We start from the raw sequence: 19,578 nt of genomic DNA, 5'->3' as shown, positions 1-19,578 counted from the left end.
CTATTGATACATTATTTCATATTTTCACTTATGAAAATAAAGTTGATGTAGTTTCTGAGCTAAATATTTTGTGTTCTATTTTCCAGGAATCACTGTTCTGTAATGATTAAATTTTATATCTTAAAGATGGCTGTTTCTTTTATTAGGTCTGCCATTTGTGCTGTTCCATAAATGTAACCTCTTACATATTTTAGCCTAAAGTAGAAATTCTTGTGTAGCTTTTAGTTAGGAAGAACAATTGTATTTTCAATATTACTAACTACTTACTTAATCACCTTGTGGCTTATATATGAGATTTTAATTTTTCTTTAATTTGCTACTATTAAATACTAATGTGAAACATTTGTGTTATAATCAGTACATTAAGACCATTTTATTTTATTTTTTGAGGACATTTGAATAGTTTATTTATTTTTAAAGTAAAGAGTAGTATTTTATTTGGAGTTACCAATAAAGGAAAGAAGAGAATAAGAAAGAGAGAGGTAAAGTTAAGAATAACACGCCAGGCTTCTCCGAAGACAGAGAGAGCCTGGGTATAAAAACCAGCGTGAAAGTAGGAAAGTTCACATCTCAAGAGGAGAAATGAGTGTGACATCTGGTACATGTGCTCAGGCACAATGAACCAGAAAACACATGTGCTTATTTTTTTTTATAAAACAAACTTTCCTTTAATTTGCATTATGATTTATAAGACTAATCCTAAAATTCTTTTTTTAATATAATTTTTATTTTGATCATAGTGGTTTACATGTTGTTGACAATAATATTTAGTTAAATATTTACGTAACATCAGGGGGGATTCCCATCACCAAATTGTCCTCCCTACACCTCCGTTTTTGTCCTATCTCCCATATCCTCTTCCCTCACCCACAGGGCTGCTAGATTGTGTGGTCCCCTATGTACCTATCCTACTACATAGTAATCTTGCATCTGATTGGTCTAGGTGCCTCCCTAATTTCCCCCTCTAATTGGGAGGCAGGTCTAGCTAGTTAAATTTGCGTAGTTTGGTTTGAAGAAGAGAAAAGTAGTAAACTGGTGTAAAAGTCTAATACTCGGAAAGTGGGCAGAGTCCTTCTAGAGGCTCTTATCATCGATTTGAAGGGTGAAAGAGGAAAAAGAAAATGAAACATTCCGTCAGTACTTATTTTTTATCTAATTTATTCTGACACGATGATCTACCCAGTTCTTAATAATACAGTCATTTTAGACATTAAATGTTTAAAATACCAATCCCAACACCTGTGTGACTAGCCTTTCACCAATAGCCTCAATAGCCTTCCTACATAAAGGCACAAATTTACTTCATTTTGCTTGTTGCAACACAAAGAGAACTGGAATCACCAAATCCTAGACAAATATAAGTCAACTTTAAATGATTATTATATATCTTCATGATATTCTTATTATCTAAAGATTTACTTGGCCCTGGTTTGTTGCTAGTTGAGTCTTCTGTGATACCTACTGGTTAGGCTTTCAGATGTAGATACATTACAATGTAAATTTCCCATTAGATTTTCTATAATACTACCTACTGGATTGACACCATAAAATATTGACTTGTCTCATGGTCGATTGTGTGCTACAAAATTTAAAAATCTAAAACATATATTTTCCTGTTCTTTTAGGTGTTTTTTTAATTGCTCATTCTCTATGAGTTCATATGCCAAATAGTCAATGCATTTTGGCTAAGAACTCTTCTATATGCCAGGGTTAATTTACAAATAAATATACATGATTCATTTGATGAGTTTTATATATTTAGCTGTGAAACAAAAATTTAGAGATAATTAGTCACTATTGAAATGACCAGAGTAGTTGCAATAAGCAAAAAGGTAATAGGAGATGATCTCTCAACCCTAACTGTAACAGATCAGCACAGATTATATACTTATACTTATTATTGTAAAGCCATGACTTTGATTCAAAACAACTTGGAAAATATTGAGCAGTTTGAACATACAATTTAAAATATCTAATTTACTTTTTGAAGTGAACAGTTGATAAATGCATTGATAAGATGCTTTAGGGTAAAAACTACCAAAGCATGATATGGGATTATAGATTATTGCTATGATCAGGCAAGAGATAAAAAATAATTTTTATTCTGATTATATTTTGAAGGCAGTTAGTAGTATTTTTCTAATCAAATATATATGGAGTGTAAAAACAAAAGCAAGAGTAAAAGATGTCTCCAAGCTATTTCTTCAGAGCTACTTAACATAGGTTTGAAATCTTATTAACTGAGAAACTAGTCAATACTATCAATGTCTATTTCTTTTCATTCATTCTTTTAGACCTTGCAATTTTATTCTATTCCAAACACTCAAATAAATTAGACTTTTCTGCTTGCTTATCCTTTGGCAATTTATTACTTTTATCTGTTTAAAACTTTATTTGCCCTTAACTTCAAACTCACTATTTTTATAGTTTGTATAACAAGAATTTATTTTATTTTTCTCATTATTTGTATTCCTACTTAGACTCAACTTTTTATTAGTAAATAATGGATTTATCATTGAAATACTATCTAGACGTTGTTTATTTTGTTTCCTTTAAAAATTTCATGAAGAATGAGGATTAAATTTCAAAAAGTAAATACATTTTGGTAAAGTGATAAAAATCACATATTGATGAAGTATGTCTTTAGAAATATATATAGAAATATAGAAATACATATATACATATGCTCAGGGGCTACTCCTAGATATGCACTCAGAAATTGCTCCTGGATTGGGGGACCATATGGGACTTCAAGGATCAAACCGAGGTCTGTCCTAGATCAGCCTCGTGAAAAACAAACTCCCTGCCACTGCACTATTGCTCCAGCCCTTAGAAATAATATTTTTATTTCTAAAATTTTTAATATATTGTGTAAATTTCAAATTATTACTGTTAGGAAAATCTAATTTTTAGACCTCTTTCTTTTATATTTCAAACTGAGCAGAAATTCAATTTTTACTTCTACATATTTCATAATTTATTTAATATTTTCTGTATAATTACATAAATATTCCACATTTCTTCTTTATAAACACCTGTTATTTTCTATATGTAAAATATTGTCAAAGTCCACTGTGATACATTATGTAATGAATTCCTAGATTCATATATTTTATTTTCAGTAAACTTTAAGCTATCCATATATTCAAGAAAATGTTTATTTTTATGATTTATTTTAGTGTGTTTATCCAAATAAATGAAATAATATAAATTTTAAGTCCATGTTGAATAAGTCTTTAAAATTCAAATAAGCATTTGAACAATAATTATTTTTAAAACTTATTTTTATGTTACTTCCATAAATATATATATTTGTATAACATTTAGCTTGAAAGTAGTATTCAATTAAATGTTCATTAGCAATTTTGCTTTAGTTTAGCCAACTAGAGCAAACAATGTTAGGAAGTAAGATACAGTATTATAAACAAGAATATATAAATAAATTTATTTTCTTTATGGAAATATTGTGATGTAACTGATAAGCTATATCTCTCAGATTGTTTTTTAAAAACATCTAACTTTTACTTACTGATCCTTTACTCATAAAATATGTATGTTAAAACTGTTAAAATCTATTGAGGATTTATTTACAAATTAGATTATTGTACTTCCTATAGAGCTTTTAATTTTTAGTAATATATATAAATACTATTTTAGGGAAAATTATAGTAAGAAAACATAAAAATTATATCTTAAAATCTTAACTTGTTTTGACAAGATGTCTATCATTCACAAATTTGTAAAATTACTTATTAGAGGTCAATAGTAACTCTTCATGGTGTTTTCACACTTTTTAGAATTTTGTACTTAACTCTATTTTAAGTGTTTTATTTTTTTTGAAGTTAAAAAAATTCAATGGTATCACCCTCCAGATCAAGATGCATATTCTTTTAAACACAGTATACTCAAAATAATATCTAAATCTGGATCAAAAATTAGAAGACTTATTGGAAGTATTTTGAGATTAGGAAAGGATATTCAAATCCCTTTATGAATCTACCGGGAGCATTCTGCATCATCCTTATAGCTCTTCAAATAGAAGGTGGTAATACAAATATCCTGAAATGAGTGATAAAACTGGGCCAAGGATTAACTAACTCAAAAACTAAAGCACCTATATATATGTATATGTATATGTATATATATATGTTTATGTATATATACATATATATATATTTCTAGACTTTATGAATGTGTGGCATACAGAAATGTTAGTATTTGAGTAGGAAAAAAAAGAGCACAAAACCATTGTTCGAAATTTTTGACACTCCTATGATATAGTTGGTTGAAACTGCTTTTTATAGAGACAGGATTAAAATGGTCTTTGGTGAGTTTTTGCTCAATTTTAGCAATTGCTCTACAAAGTCAACAGAAGCAATGATCAGGTATATTCAGATGACTTAATGTGAGAGGCCTAGGAATTTTCTCCTGTTAGCTTAAAACTTTTAATGAGGGATCTTGTGTTAGGAGATTTTCTAGTTCAGTTAGGAAGAGAGTGAACTCTATGTAATCACAAGATTCTTCACTTCTGCACAAGAACTTTTTTTTAAGGGGGGAAATATATCTAGTAGGGTATTTGCCTTGCAAGTGGCCAATCTCAATTCAATACCTTGTATCCCATATGGTACCTTAGTACTATCAAAAGTAATTCCTGAATGCAATGCCATGAATAACTCCTGAGCATTTCCATATGTGGTCCAAAAAAAAAAAAAAAACAAAGAGATAAAATTTAAGAATGAAGCTGTTGATATAGGAAGCAAATGAGTCTATTAAAACTCGCACCCAATAAATGGATGCAGGTGCTCCTACTACTGTGAATAAGATTGTTATATCGTCATCTATGGTGTGAATACTCATGACTCTTTTACTGTGGTATAATTTAATCTGGATGCTTCTCTGGTAGTTCTGTGTATATTTTGGATTATAGGTTTGCACATAGCTATGTATATAGTATGTATATATGTCCCTCATTTCTATAGATCAAGTATATAAGTTAAAATACATCTTTGTTTTAATGTAATAAAAGATTAAATAAGGGTTATGACTCTTCTTTGCACACATACCAGTGAGATATTGGAAAAAGTGATGAATTTCATTTTCTGAAGCTGGTAACAAAAGGAATCACAAGAATGTTGGTTCTGAGATTTTCATTCTTTCTAAGTACTTTTTTGGACTGCCTTGCCTACCTCAATTTAAAAGAAGATACCAGAGGATCATTCCAAGGCCTTTTATGCCTTTAGAAATAGAAGAAGATAGTGAATACTGATCCTTGTCTTATTTTACAATATAATATCCACTCTAGTGAAATCAATTTTAATTCAAAATATGAATTTTATGATCTTCTGAATACACATGATAATTTCGGGCACCTCATAGTTTTTGTAATGAAGTATACGTAAAATAATTTATATATAATTAAGATTCAGAATTGTTTTCACTAAAGCTAATATGGAAGCGACTTTTAAAATACTGTTGCATATTTTTAAAGCTTTAAAATTATAGTTTTATTTAAAATGTATTATTAAAATTTGCAACAGTCAGGTAATAATGCAGATATAGTATTGACAAAACACTCCTTTCCGTTACTGACTCTGTCTCACACTGAGGCAATCTCTCCCTTATTCTCTTTCACACACACACACACAAACACACACACAGACACACACACACACGCACGCACACACGCATGCATGCACGCATTTCTCTGAGGATTTTAGGAAATATTTACATGATATTACAGAATGAGCAATCTCCTACTTCACCTACAAGTTTTACTCAAAAATTTGCTATTCTTGTAATCAAATAGAATTATTTTATTGTTTGAAAAGCAACCTTGAGGAACAACAAAAATTACTAACATTTTATGTTGTAAGTTCTGAGTTATAACTAGTCAAACAGCCGTATCACCATTGTAATAACATGAAATTTTGGTGTTCCATACATGGTTTTATATTGGGAGAAAATAATAGATTTTATTTATTATTTTTATATAACCTGTCTAATTCGAATAAAGCTTCATGGTTCTGCGTGAGAAATAAAGAATCATAAAAAGCATTGTAGTTCTCACTCTTCTATTCTGCTATTTTATGCATAATTAATAAGCACGGGTTACTATATCTGATCGATTTCATATTGCATACTCTTTTCTGTATATATTTATGATAAAAGTATATTCCCTTGTTTTCAAAAAATAATTTAAATGTTATACTTAATACTAAGTTTTTATAATTTTATTGAAAACAAAATTGTAAATAGATTTATATTATTCAATAAAATATTTTTAAACTGATTTTTAGTTAGCTACATTTAATAGTACCCATTCTAAATGAATGCATACTTTGATATACTTAATAATAGTGCTGCTATATAATTTAAATTTCTAATACAATCGTTGTAATTTTAGAGATCAGGAATTGTAGGTGTCCCCTCACCCAACTTCTTGTTTATCCCACCTGAATGATCAGTGAAAAATTACTGGATAGTGAAACCACACTAAGAGAATTTGATGACAGGACTAAAGTAACCAGAGGCAATGGGAGAAGCTGAAAGGAACCATGAACTTGATGGAGGACTATTGAGCCATAGGTTATGATCATGGTTGTTATGTACTCTAGCCAGACAATGTCCACCTCTCCATTTGTAATTTTTTTAAACCTCCAGACTGAGAGACTTAGGCTTTGTTCTGAGTTATTTTGTTTTGTTGTGTTTGCTTTATTTTGTTTTTGTGTTTTCAGCAGTTTCCCGATTGGAGTGTAGTGAGGGACATAGACAGGTTTGAACGTCCTAAAAAATAGCAAGAAGACATAACCTAGAGATATTATCTTGAAATTGCAATTGGCATAAAAGAAATAGTTTCTACTAAATGTTTGTTTATTTAGGTCTGGGGAGATTACAGAGATTGTGAGGAAGCTAAAACTTCAGAACTACTCTTATTTTCTTACTCTTTTACTGCTGATCAATAACAAACCTTAAGGTAAGAGATTTGCAGAAAACAACTTCTGCAGTTGAAGAGAGAACAGTTTTCATTCCCTTTCCAATTGCTCAGGCATTATATTTCAGAATAAATGCACTATATAAATTATATATTTCTAGTTCAAAGTAAGTTTAATTGTGCCTAACCTTAAAAATTTCAAAAACCTCTATTCTTTAAATCCATGAAACAACAATAGCACTGAGACAGAATCATTTTCCTAGTCAATGATCTTCTTTCAATTGTGAAATTTTATGTAAAGATAATACCAAATAAATGTATTTACCTCTTTTGTTTCATTTTATAGGCATTTAAATGTTCACACTCACAAATCCAAATATAATAAGGAATTATTTTTAATTATTTTATCTACACCTTTATTGCAATTACAGCCACAAATGTATCATTATTATGGTCCTAGAACATGTGTACATTACCTCATACGGTATGATAAGAAAAATTAATTTTGAACATTCTTAGAAGGTTCTTGGAGTATTTTTCTTTTGTAGTTATTAAACACACTACAGGAATCATAGTAACACTATCTCAGTCTTATAAAATACTTAAAATAAAGCAAGGATTATGTTAACTATTTTACTTCTATAATCATAATTGACTCAAAACAATCTTTCTCTAGAAATGAATTTCATGGAAATGAATAGCTGAATAGTATTTAAAACAAATTATTCCAGTCAAAGAGATCCTTATTGAGACACACTCACTACCATAACCCCTACTATATCAGTTTATTGACAAACTTCATGGATTGCTATTATTCTTGAAGAGAGGCAAGCCAATCACATCTCATCTTTGACCAGTCATTCAGTTGAAACCCATGAGGTGCCTTGGCTGAAGAAAGAGTAAGACCCATCCTGCTGAACCCTCAGTAGCTTCACACACACCACAAACAGTCACCACGACAATGGCCCAACATCACCTTGTTTGTGTTGAAATTGGTGTTAGAACATTGAATGCCAGAAATAACTCTTATGAGCAACTTTGTAAACCAGGGTATTTAAATAATGCAATAGTTTTGGGGGTTTGTTTTGGTTTGGTTTGGTTGTCTTTGTTTGTTTGTTTTGATTTGGTTTGGTTTTGGTTTTTGGGTCACACCCTCCAGCGCTCAGGGATTACTCTTGGCTCTGTGTTCAGAAATGGTTCCTGGCAGGCTCTGGAGAACATCTGGGATGCCAGGATTCAAACCACCATCCATCCTATATTGGCTGTGTGCAAGGCAAACACCCTACTACTGTGCTATCTCTCTGTCCCCAAAATAAAGCAATAATTTTTATTAAAAAAGATTTTAAAATTTGTGGAATTTTTCAGGAGAACTGTATTTCAGAAGTGTATTCCAACTATATTTATTCTTAATTTATATTATATACCAAAGACATGTTAGGTAATATTTACAAAATGTGTAATATGTGATCAAAGTATATATCCGTTTATTTAAACATATTCAAAATGTGGCTAGAATCTTCTTACCAGCATATAGGTTTTTTAATATTTTACAGATAATATCTTTCATTTTAATCAGTTTAACACAACTATTGAATCTCAGTGCTTTCTATTTAGGAAGTCATAGAATTACGTTCCTACATACTAAGTGCTAGTGTCATTTACAAATCTAAATGATATCAATATTTATAGATATGTTTAAAGTTATAACTACTAAATGCTATTTAAATGATAATGATCACCCTACCCACTGTTTAGATCTATTTTATGTATGCTAATATTTTCTATAATTAAGAAGTGTGTTTAAGATTGATCTTCAAGTCCATGTTCTCCCAGGAAGTTTATCTCATTTGCCTATCTTTATGTTTCTTTGCTTACTTATTTCTATTCTGGAGAAGTTTGTCTTTTTTCTTAAACACATACTTCTCTCTTTTCTCAAACTCTTTCTAAATAACTTTCAATAAAAAATACCTTGCTTTACAAAAAAATGTTTGCTACACAAATATAAAAACTACCAATCATACAACATATGTATTAGTATGCTTCAGTCATATATGCCTGTATACCTAGTTTTGTGAGAATATAATTTGTCTGCATAAAGCATGCTCAAGGTTACATGCATATATGTATTCCACATGTGTTTGTGTGTTTGAAAAAGTAATAAGTTTCTCATGATTTATGGAGAAAATATAAATATGCTTTTACTACACTTGATCCTATTAGCCAAAAGACCGAGAAGCTATTATATATAAATATTCTTTTAAGTATGAAACCACACATTTCTTACACACAGCCATTCTTTATAAATAAGTTCCTGGGGAATTGTTAATACTAGATGAAGCTTCCTGTTTATTTACTCGCTCTGGGATTTCCCATTTGCCAACACTACAAATACATTATATTATAAATGAGAACAGCTTGTTGAGAACCGTGGTTTAATGTTTTCTGAAAATAGATGGAGACAACTTGTTCTAATAGTAACAAAATCCAGTTAAGAGTTTATTAAGAGTAAGGAGTTGGTATTGTGTATTTTCTCAAACAATATAAGAATTATATTTTTGTGCAGAAATCACTAACAATGAATAATTACAATTATGTTCTAAATAATACTTTTGAAGAAATATCCTCAAGAATAACAATTTAGGGTCCAGATTGGTGGCTTGGAGCCATAAGGCATCTGGCTTACTGGCACTAGCCAAGGATAGACCACGGTTCGAACCCCGATGTCCCATTGGGTCCCCCAAGCCAGGAGCGATTTTCTGAGCACATAGCCAGAAGTAACCCCTGAGTGTCACCAGGTGTGGTCCAAACAAAACAAAACAAAACAAAAAGAATAACAATTTAGCAGTAGAGCATTTGCCTTGCACGTGGATGGACCTCCGTTCAATCCTCGGTGTCCCATATGTTCCCCCAAGCTAGGAGCAATTTCTGAGCTCAAAGCCAGGAGTAATTTCTGAACGTCACCAAGTGTGCCCCACAACCTCCCCCACAAAAAAGAATAACAATTTAGGGCCCAGAACTATAGCACAGTTGTAAAGCGTTTGCCTTGCACACGGCCAACATAGAATGCACCGGGGTTTGAATCCCAGCCCCATCTGGTGGCCCCTAAGCCTGCCAGGAGCGACTTCTGAGCACAGAGCCAGAAGCCAAAAAAAAAAGTATTTTTTATTTAAGCAAACATTAATATTTTTGTAATATTATTTTATTTGAAACTTAGCAATCCTTCACATTAGTCAACAAATAAATGGCTGTTAATTTATTTTACATAATAGATTGATTTATAAGGTCTCCTTATTCTTATTTAACTCGGTGGATTATTTAAAAATAATTATATAAAATTATTGTTCAGAAAAATGGGTTGAAGAAGTTTAATAACATTCATCTACCTTTCTTGACAGTATATTTTGTTTTCTACCTTTTTATATTTTCTGCATTTCACAAACCCAACCTAGATTTTTTTTTATATAATATGTAAAGGAAAAGATTTATAGCTATAGTCTCCATCTTCTCAGATATGTATGAGGATAATCTAGATGCTTCGACATTTAGTATACTTTTAGTTATTATTTGAAGTAAAATTTTGAATATGCTCTGGTATAGTTATTATATTTATTATATTGCCTTTAAAGTTCTGATATAGAGTGTTATATAATTTATCTTTTACTTGTTCAGCAATTTCAAATATAGCATAGGGCTTTGAATATATTATAGGTGAAGCAAACATTGACCTTTGCTTTTGTGTGTATGGAGGTAGAAGTGTTTTTAAAATGTCAGTGTACTATTAAGCACAATGTAAAGTTTGGGTGTGTCAGCATACACCTAAATTTATGCAATTTTAAGTAGAGCAGCTTTGATATAACATAAATAATAAGAATATCTAGGGAACTGTTTACATAAAAGTTACATAATAAAAATATGAGACACTATTTTGCTCCAATATGAAAAAAATTAACCCTGTACACCACAAAATTTAAAATCAAATATACATTATATAAATGTGCACAATTTTGTTCTGTTATTTCTAGTGAATTATGTTTCATGAACTTCCAACACATTTATTACTGATCATTTTTAAACAGTTTTATAAAAAGTATGTATTAAAATAAAATATAAAATACTCTACATATTATAATTTCAGAATTACTTGTTCTCTGTGAATTAAAATAGATAGGAAAAAAGGATTTTATTTTTGATAAGCCTTATTTTCAAGCTTTCTAAATTAGACTTTGTTAAATGAGCATTTTAGAAAATGTTAAATTATTCATGGTATCTAAAAGATTAATAAAAACATGTATTAGAATCCTAATTTCAACACTAATTGTTTTGTTTATTTACAGATACATACTATCTCCTATATCTGTATAGCTATATTCATGCATAATTATACATTTTCCTAATGAGTTATTTTATATTTGCAATTATTCTATCTATAAAACAAAGGCTATAGGTAAAAATTTTTTGGTCTAGCCGGAATGTTTTGATATAAATAATTTTTGATACTTCTCAAACAATATTTGTATATATTTGGATCATATATTTTTCTTGAAAATAAACATTTTAAAATTATGTGCAAAATATACATATTGAGATATGAAAGTGCACTATAAATTTTACAGCTCAGTGATTTCCTTATAAATACATTGGAGTGCCTAATGACCAGAACAAACTATAATATAGCTCATCATTTCAAAGAATTTTCTCTTTGCACTTCACCTATCCAGATGTAACCACTCTTTTCACTTCTATCAATGTTTATTTGTTTTACTAAGTATTGAATTTAATATAAATGAAGCCAGTATTATCTAGTCACTTTCTATACCATAGAAACAGAGGAATATATATGCAATTCCATATTATATATGTCATTACCTCATTTATATAAAATTTGTTTTTATGCCATTATATTAAGAAACTGTAAGTTAGTAATACATTTATCTATTTACTGGTAGTTAAAGCACTTTAAGTTTTTGACTGTAGTAAATAAAACTATAGTTTATATAGTAAATATAGTGAATAAAACTACTATGAGAATTTTGTTGAATCATCCATGGGAATATTTACTCCTTTTCTTGATATATACCTGAAGTAAATATCTGAGTCATAAATTAGGTATATATTAAAGTTAGATATATTTACATTTTAGAAATTACACTAAGTAAATATATATGATTTTTGGTAATACCACATCTCTTTCCAATAAAAAGCATTTTTAATTTTTAAAATTTTTAGACTAATGAGTATATAATAGTTATTATCTTAATTCACATTTTATGATGCATAACCCTATTGGCCATATTTCGATCAGCTTTTCATCTATATATTTTATGACATCATTTAAGCTGTTTACTTCTTTAAATAATATGCTTACTTAATTTCTATAGGTTATTTACATACTTCAGATAAAAATTCTTCTTTAGATAGCCAAATAGTGAATGTTTTATATTCTATGAATTTTCCTTCCTAACAATACTTTTATTAAAAAATATTTTTAATTTCAGGGTATCACTTTTTTTTTTGGAAGGGGAGGTTTGAGCTACATCCAGTGACGCTCACTCAGGGATTACACCTGGCTATACACTCAGAAATCACTCCTGGCGTGTGGGACCACTGGGTAAATCGAAGCTCAGTTCATTCTAAGTTAGCGAGTGCAAGGCAGAAGCGCTTGTGCAACCTCTCCAGCCCCAGAATCAGTTTTTAATTACATTCTTTTAAAGAAAGTTTTCCTACTTCAAGGTCATAAAGCTATTACCCTATGTTTTATCCTAAAGACTTGATTCTTTAATTTTGATATTCATGATTGAGAAACCTCTTTAATTTTATATATGAGGCAAAATTGGAATCCAGTTTATGTATTCTCCGTAGAAGCAAAATAGACCTAAATGCTTTCGTTGGGAGGAAAAAAAAAAAACTTTCTGGGGTCGGAGCAATAGCACAAGAGGTAGGGCATTTGCCTTGCAAGCAGCTAACCTGGGTTTTATCCCCTGCATCCCATATGGTCCCTCAAGCTTTCCAGGAGCTATTTCTGATTGCAGAACCAGGAGTTACCCCTGGGCACTGCAGGGTGTGTATGGTCCTTAAAAATATTATTTTCTTCTACAACTAATGTATATTTACCATTAAATAGATCAGTTGTATATTTTTGTTTTTTGTAAGTATATCTTAGTTTTATTATTATTTAAATACATGCAATATTATATTAGTTTAAGGTATAAAAAATGACCTGTTATATGTTTTTAATACAGAGTAATTGATCAAATACTTTGAGTAAATAGCCATTATGTCACTTTATTAAGTTTGTTTTTATAAGGACATGTTAAGCTTTCTCCTAGAAAATTACAAATATACATTCACAGAATTCATAAATTTTGCTATTTCCCAAAGGATCACAATCTAGATTAACTTTTTTTACAATCAATACGATGATTATATTTATAATATTTAGAAACAATACAATGCAAAAGTTGTTTAGCTTTCAGATAGTTTAACAGACACTAACACTAAAATTATATGTGATACAAATATTCATATATGTAAGGCTATGGCTCAGAGTCTCATATTACTGGATATTGTTAACTAATTATCTACATATTTTATTTTAAACTTATCATAAGTCTCAGTTAAATGAAACTATCTTCTTAGAGAATGCAAGCATTTCAGAAAATGACCAAGAGAGATTTATTTGGGTATTTACTTTGAAGAGTTTATTTTTTTAGAAATAAATAAATATTGTAATGCCAGGTTGAAAGTAAGTGAGACTTATTGAGTCATTATATATTTTAATTTGCCTTCATTTTATTGGGTACAGGTGTACATATTGATGTTTGGGACCTATAACTGATGATGTGTTCAAAGATATCTCTTGGCTATGTTCTGGGGACCATATGTGGTGCTAAGGATCAAACTCTGGAAACTTCATGCAAAGCAATTATTTACCTGCTGTAAAATCTCTCTTGTCCTATTAGCTATTTCCATTTATTCTGCATTAATTATACCATGAATCTATAATATGTAAGGTGAATCTATGTATTCAATTTGACCTTTAATACTCATAATGTCTTTCTTCATGTGTCAAAATCATTATCAATTTCAGGTTACAATTGCTGATTATGATAATGAAGCCATACACAAGCCATTTTTGAAAGTCTCCATCTCAGCTCCCAGAGTACTTTGTTCAGACATTTCAAATTACAGTTAACACATTACATTGTAATATATTTCTTAATGCTAGCAATGTGACATGTATTGTAAATTGTAGTAACTGCTAATAAATCCCTTAATTATTCGTTTAATAATCTTTCAATATATGTCTTAGTGTTTCTCTCAAACTGAATATTAAATGTTGTCAAACTAAATAGCACTTTTACATCCACCAGAATAAATCATGTAAGAAATATCAGCCTCATACCTGGAGTCAAAATCCGATCAGATAATCTATTTCAAATATAATAACATTTTCATTTCTAAGCTTGGCACTGGTTGAACAGGTAGACCATAATAAAAATCAATTACAATTTTTATACTAAAATGGTTTACCAAGATTCACCCTCCAAAAAAATATTCAAAGTACTTCTTGTTCGTTTTTGGACTACACCCAGCAGCGCTCAGGGTTTAATCCTGGTTCTATGCTCAGAAATTTCTCCTGGCAGGCTCGGGGAACCATATGGGATTCTGAGGATCAAATCTGAATCCATCCCAGTTGGCCACGTGCAAAGCAAATGCCCTATGACTGTACTATCATTATGGCTCCGGGGTACTTTTATTACATATAAGCTAAAAGATTAAATAATTTGCTTAGGAAGTACAGTAGTTAGGCATAGCAATTATATTTTGAGTCAGAGAGATAGACAAATATGTTTTGCCCTGAATTTAAGGTGGTAGGCCTTGAATGCTCTTGATCCTGTTAGATCCAAGGCACCACATATGGTCCATCAACTACCTCCAAAGTAATTCCTGAGCACAGAGCTAGGACTAAGCCCTGAGTATATTGAGTTTGGCCCCAAAATAAAAACAAAAGAACGAACAACAAAAATCATGTTTATTTAAAATTTTATGAAATAGCTCCTAATAATGAAATGCATGTATATTGTTTATATATAATGTTAAATATAAATATGTGCCTATTACTGTACATATTTCATGTATTAATTTATCTGAGGTAATGAACAACACCACAATCATTTTAAATGATTTGGAGAAGTTTATTTTAATGGAATATTGAATATTTAAAGTAGATAGAAAGAGAAAAGAAGAGTATAGGCTTGGCCTTGCAATTAAAATTCCTATAGCAAATTTCCAGATTTGCTATGTCACAACAATGTAAAGAGAGACAATGAATATATTGTTTCCTGACTACCTAACTAAGAAAGTACTACCTTAACCACTGATATACATATCTATTGTCATCTGCACCATGAATAACTATTTCTCATATGTCTAAATGAGTATAGATTGTTCCAACTCACTTCCTACTTCGCTAAGTTTCTAATTCTCATCATCAGAACCTAAATCATTGCTGAAAACTTTGCAACAAGTAGGTCTAGAAAATACTGTTTTGATCAACTGCCATGCAACATGGTGCTGGAGGGAAACTGAAAGCTAAAGAATCCAGTATAGATCAACTATAGTTTGTATGTGTAGTCAGGTTTTATAAGACAGCCATAGCCATAGGTTGACCTATAAAGACAGCTTGGATGATTGTCATAGTCCTCTTAATCAATTTACATGCTAATAAGCACATGTCACTGTTAGTATTATTGAAACATAGTCTTAGCACGTGAATCATCCTAGGCCAATGCATTATAGTATTGTGTCTAGTTTTGTGAAGGATATGTAGGACGAAAATGTTTGTTGTTTGAAGAGAATACTCAGCAGTATTCATCTCCAGTAAAATGATGCATGCAAATTTCCAGAGTGAATTTCAACAGTACTTAGACAGTTCTTTATAGTTCCAGAATTTATTTTCTATATTTGAGTACATTTCTCTTAGATAACATTTGGCTACAGTTTCTAGAGCAGGTGGTACTTGAGAATCAAAAATACCTTGAGGCAAGTGAACATCCCTCTGCTTACAGTCTGGCCTATAAAAAGAATGTAAAACTAGCAGATGTCCTGCCAGAAGTGTCCTGCCCACAAACTGAGAAGAGTTATTTTTTTTCCCATTGGTGCATATATATCAGGCAGTAAGGGATATGAAGAACAAAGGAATTTTTTTAAAATATTAGTACTATTAGTGATATAACATGCACAAAGGCAAAAATTATCTCAAATGCCAGTTGGTGCTTTAAAAATAATATGTTTCTCTATCTAGCCAACATGGGATTTTCCAATGCCTAAAAATATGATTAATTATGTCTTCATGATGTTTTCTTTGTGCTTCCAATACTGGCATGTTAATGTACAAAAATTTGTGTTAGAGTTTAATGTAAATAGTATTATCCTACAAGTAATGACTCCTTGTTTACAAGACACTGATAATATGAATGATAGAACAAATAAAGTAGTCACTAAACTTTTTATAAGGAACATTGAGGACTAAAGAATTCATGCTTAATTGTCTTCACATCTAATTAGTGAGTGACTTAGTTACATATTTGAAGGCTTATGGTTGAAATGTTTCACAAGTCTACATTAGGCCAGAAAAAAGGGATTTCACATTTCCATCTTAATATTTGTTAGTAAAATTCAGTAAATAGAGATATAGTTGTAAAGATAAAAAGGTAAGTAAACATGGTTAGCAATAGCACCATTTATTTTTAAAGAACATCCAAAGAAAGCAACATCAATTTCACTTGTACTTTCTAGTCAGCAGTAATAAATTCATATGAAATATGTTTTCAAAGGTAATTGGCACTAAGTTATGAGTGAAATACATTAACATTAATTTGTCACTTATTAAATATTTCAAATAATATTTATATTTTCAAGAAGCTGGAAAAGTTTTCTTAAAAATTTTCATGATCTGTATATTAGATGACACTCTAGTGTTAACAACTATTTAGAAACCTAAGAAGTAGTTCTTTCTAAGAATTATTTCTATACAAAAAAAGTGAAAAGGATTTGAGTGGTCATTTAAAAGTCTAATGTTTTATCTTTATATCTGTAATTTATATATGTAATTTAATATTTTAAGTATTAAGCTGTTTTAAATATGGAAGTCTAAGCATATTTGCTTTAACAAACTACAATTTAATAGTTAAGACATCTAAGTATTAATGTTTATGTGTTTATGTATTTGTGTAGCTGAAAGCCTGAAATTATGTTGCTATTTTATTTTCATGATATAGAGTAAAGTAATTGTAATTAAAATTTCTTATTTTTATTTTGATTCAAGAGTTTTAAGATATTTTTCAATTTGTATATATCAGCATATATTAGCATATATATGCTAATAATTTTCTAGCTAACTTGCAATGGCTGCATATGACTTTAAGGAAATCCAAACTGTTAAACCTGAATGTTGTAAATTGGATGCTATTATTCATGATTCAAAGGGATATATGCTTTGCAAAGCAATTCTTTTAAAATGCTAACTCTAATGCATTTACTGCTTTACAGATCATACTTTTCAAAGAGATCTGATGGATAGATAAATTTTAACTTAAACTTTATAGCTTTACTTTCTCAGCCTCTCTTAATGTGCTCATAGTTAAAAAATAAAATAAAATACAGAAATGCTATTAGATAAAGATAAATCTTTCAATACCCCCTCCACTACACTCCTCAAGTAGAAAATTTTGCTATATTTTGAAAAGGAATATTTCTATTACCCTTCTATTGAACCTCTAAGCTTAGAAGCAATTATATTAGTGCTCAGGATTATTTCCTTACTAACTTAATAACTTCCTTCTCTTCTAAGAAGGCTGATTAACGTTTGCTTGGTGTTCAACCTAGTTATACATAAAATAGCATCTAAAGTTAAAATGCAGTTCATAGACTAGTAAGTGGAGCCTAATTATGATTGAAACTAATTATGCTCTTGATTTTAACAGTCTACATTTATTGCATGAGAGTTCATTTGTTGTCAACACCGCTATCATGATGGCATAGCAGAAGTCATAAGAAAAATCAACATTCATATTCTAAATTTAACTTTTACCTTCAGTGAATGCCAACATATGTTCTCTTTTGGACAGGTAGAGTCTTATAACTAAGGTATCTCCCACTTATGGTGACAATGTTATCATCCATTGGAAATTACAGAATATCTGGAGCTGACTATAGATAAGAATTTCAAATTAGTACTCTTCCCTACTTCTCACTCACATGCTTTCTAAGCTGCTCTCATTTAACACCCATGTGGTGAGTCATTAGACAGGTACAATGTCTTATCTACTATGTCTGGAAACCATTATTATTTTATAATAGTACTCATAGTTGATAGTGTCCCACTGACCTTAAAAATTTATATACCCAGATTCATTTTTGCAGGGAGGGAAGTGGGATGACACATACAGCAGTACTGAAGACTAACTCTTAAAACTGCACTCAAAGATCTTTTGTTTTATAATTTTTATTTTTTATTATGGTTTTTGGGTCACACCCGGCAGCGCTCAGGGGTTACTCCTGGCTCTGTGCTCAGAAATTGCTCCTGGCAGGCTCAGGGGACCATATGGGTTGCCGGGATTCAAACCACTGTCCATCTTCATGCAAGGCAAATGCCTAACCTCCATGCTATCTCTCCAGCCCCAAAGATCACTTTTCATTAAACTTCGGGGACTATATCTGGTTCCAGGCATAAAGTCCTGGTCATATTTGTGCAAGGCCATCGACTTACCTACTGTTCTATATCTCTGTCTACAAATCCAGACTCTGTGTCCAGATTGAGAATTTAAACAAAGCTTTCAATATAATAGAGAAAAAGTATATAAATATATTTATTTTTCTATAAGTTAACATTATGTATATACTTATCTATCTAGTTATATCTAGTATCAGTCATATTTCTTTTCATATCTTTTTTGACTTTTCAGTCAAACTTTGGACAATCAAGAGTTTATGCTCTATACTTACCTGACAGGGGAGATATGATCACGAAGGTGGTTTTCCCAGTGTAAGGCTTATCCATTGCACTCCGGATGTGCTGACCCCTGCGATTTCCCCAAATGTGGAAAACTCGACTGCATAATTTGTGGTAGTGGGGCACTGCGTTCGCACTCTCCGCTGGGGAAGAAAAAGAGTCTATGCTCTGGGATTACTAACAGCAGACTTAAGGGAATATATGGAGTATAAACATTGAACCAAGTTTGATTACAGGCAAGCCAAATACCCTATCCATTGTACTATTACTGATTAAGTCCCATTAGTAACGTGTGCTTCGGGTCCCTCTTTATTGATTTTTTTTTAATCAGGGAGCTATTTCTCAACTAAAGACAGTGTGGCATTTTATATGTTCAATAGAAAATTACATAAAATGTAAAAGGAAAAAATATTGCATTGTTCTTACCTTCAATTTTGATCATTGTTTTTGCCTTTCAGTGATATAACTAAAAGTCCCTCTTTGGGAAGCTTCTCAACAACAACAAAATCTAAATAAAATACATGTTCCATCTAGATTTCAGGTTCAGAAATCCAAATCTTAAACATTCTTATGTTTCTAGTTTGGGGTCAAAAGTAATAGTGACGTGTTTAGCATCATGTCCTTTTTAAAATGT

General features: G+C 30.6%; 1 protein-coding gene and 1 non-coding gene across 2 annotated transcripts in view; both read left to right on the top strand.

The window, feature by feature from the left end:
* The window catches only part of NEGR1 (neuronal growth regulator 1), a 919,240-nt gene that overhangs the window by 116,681 nt on the left and 782,981 nt on the right, over positions 1-19,578 (top strand). The window lies entirely within an intron of this gene.
* On the top strand, positions 18,930-19,088 carry LOC126007774 (U1 spliceosomal RNA). Its single transcript, XR_007495258.1, has one exon. It is a non-coding gene; the product is annotated as a U1 spliceosomal RNA (small nuclear RNA).

Source organism: Suncus etruscus, chromosome 4 (genome assembly GCF_024139225.1).
Source record: "Suncus etruscus isolate mSunEtr1 chromosome 4, mSunEtr1.pri.cur, whole genome shotgun sequence".
Taxonomy (NCBI): domain Eukaryota; kingdom Metazoa; phylum Chordata; class Mammalia; order Eulipotyphla; family Soricidae; genus Suncus; species Suncus etruscus.
The sequence above is the reverse complement of the archived record's forward strand: the minus strand, read 5'-3'. Positions and strand labels throughout refer to the sequence as shown.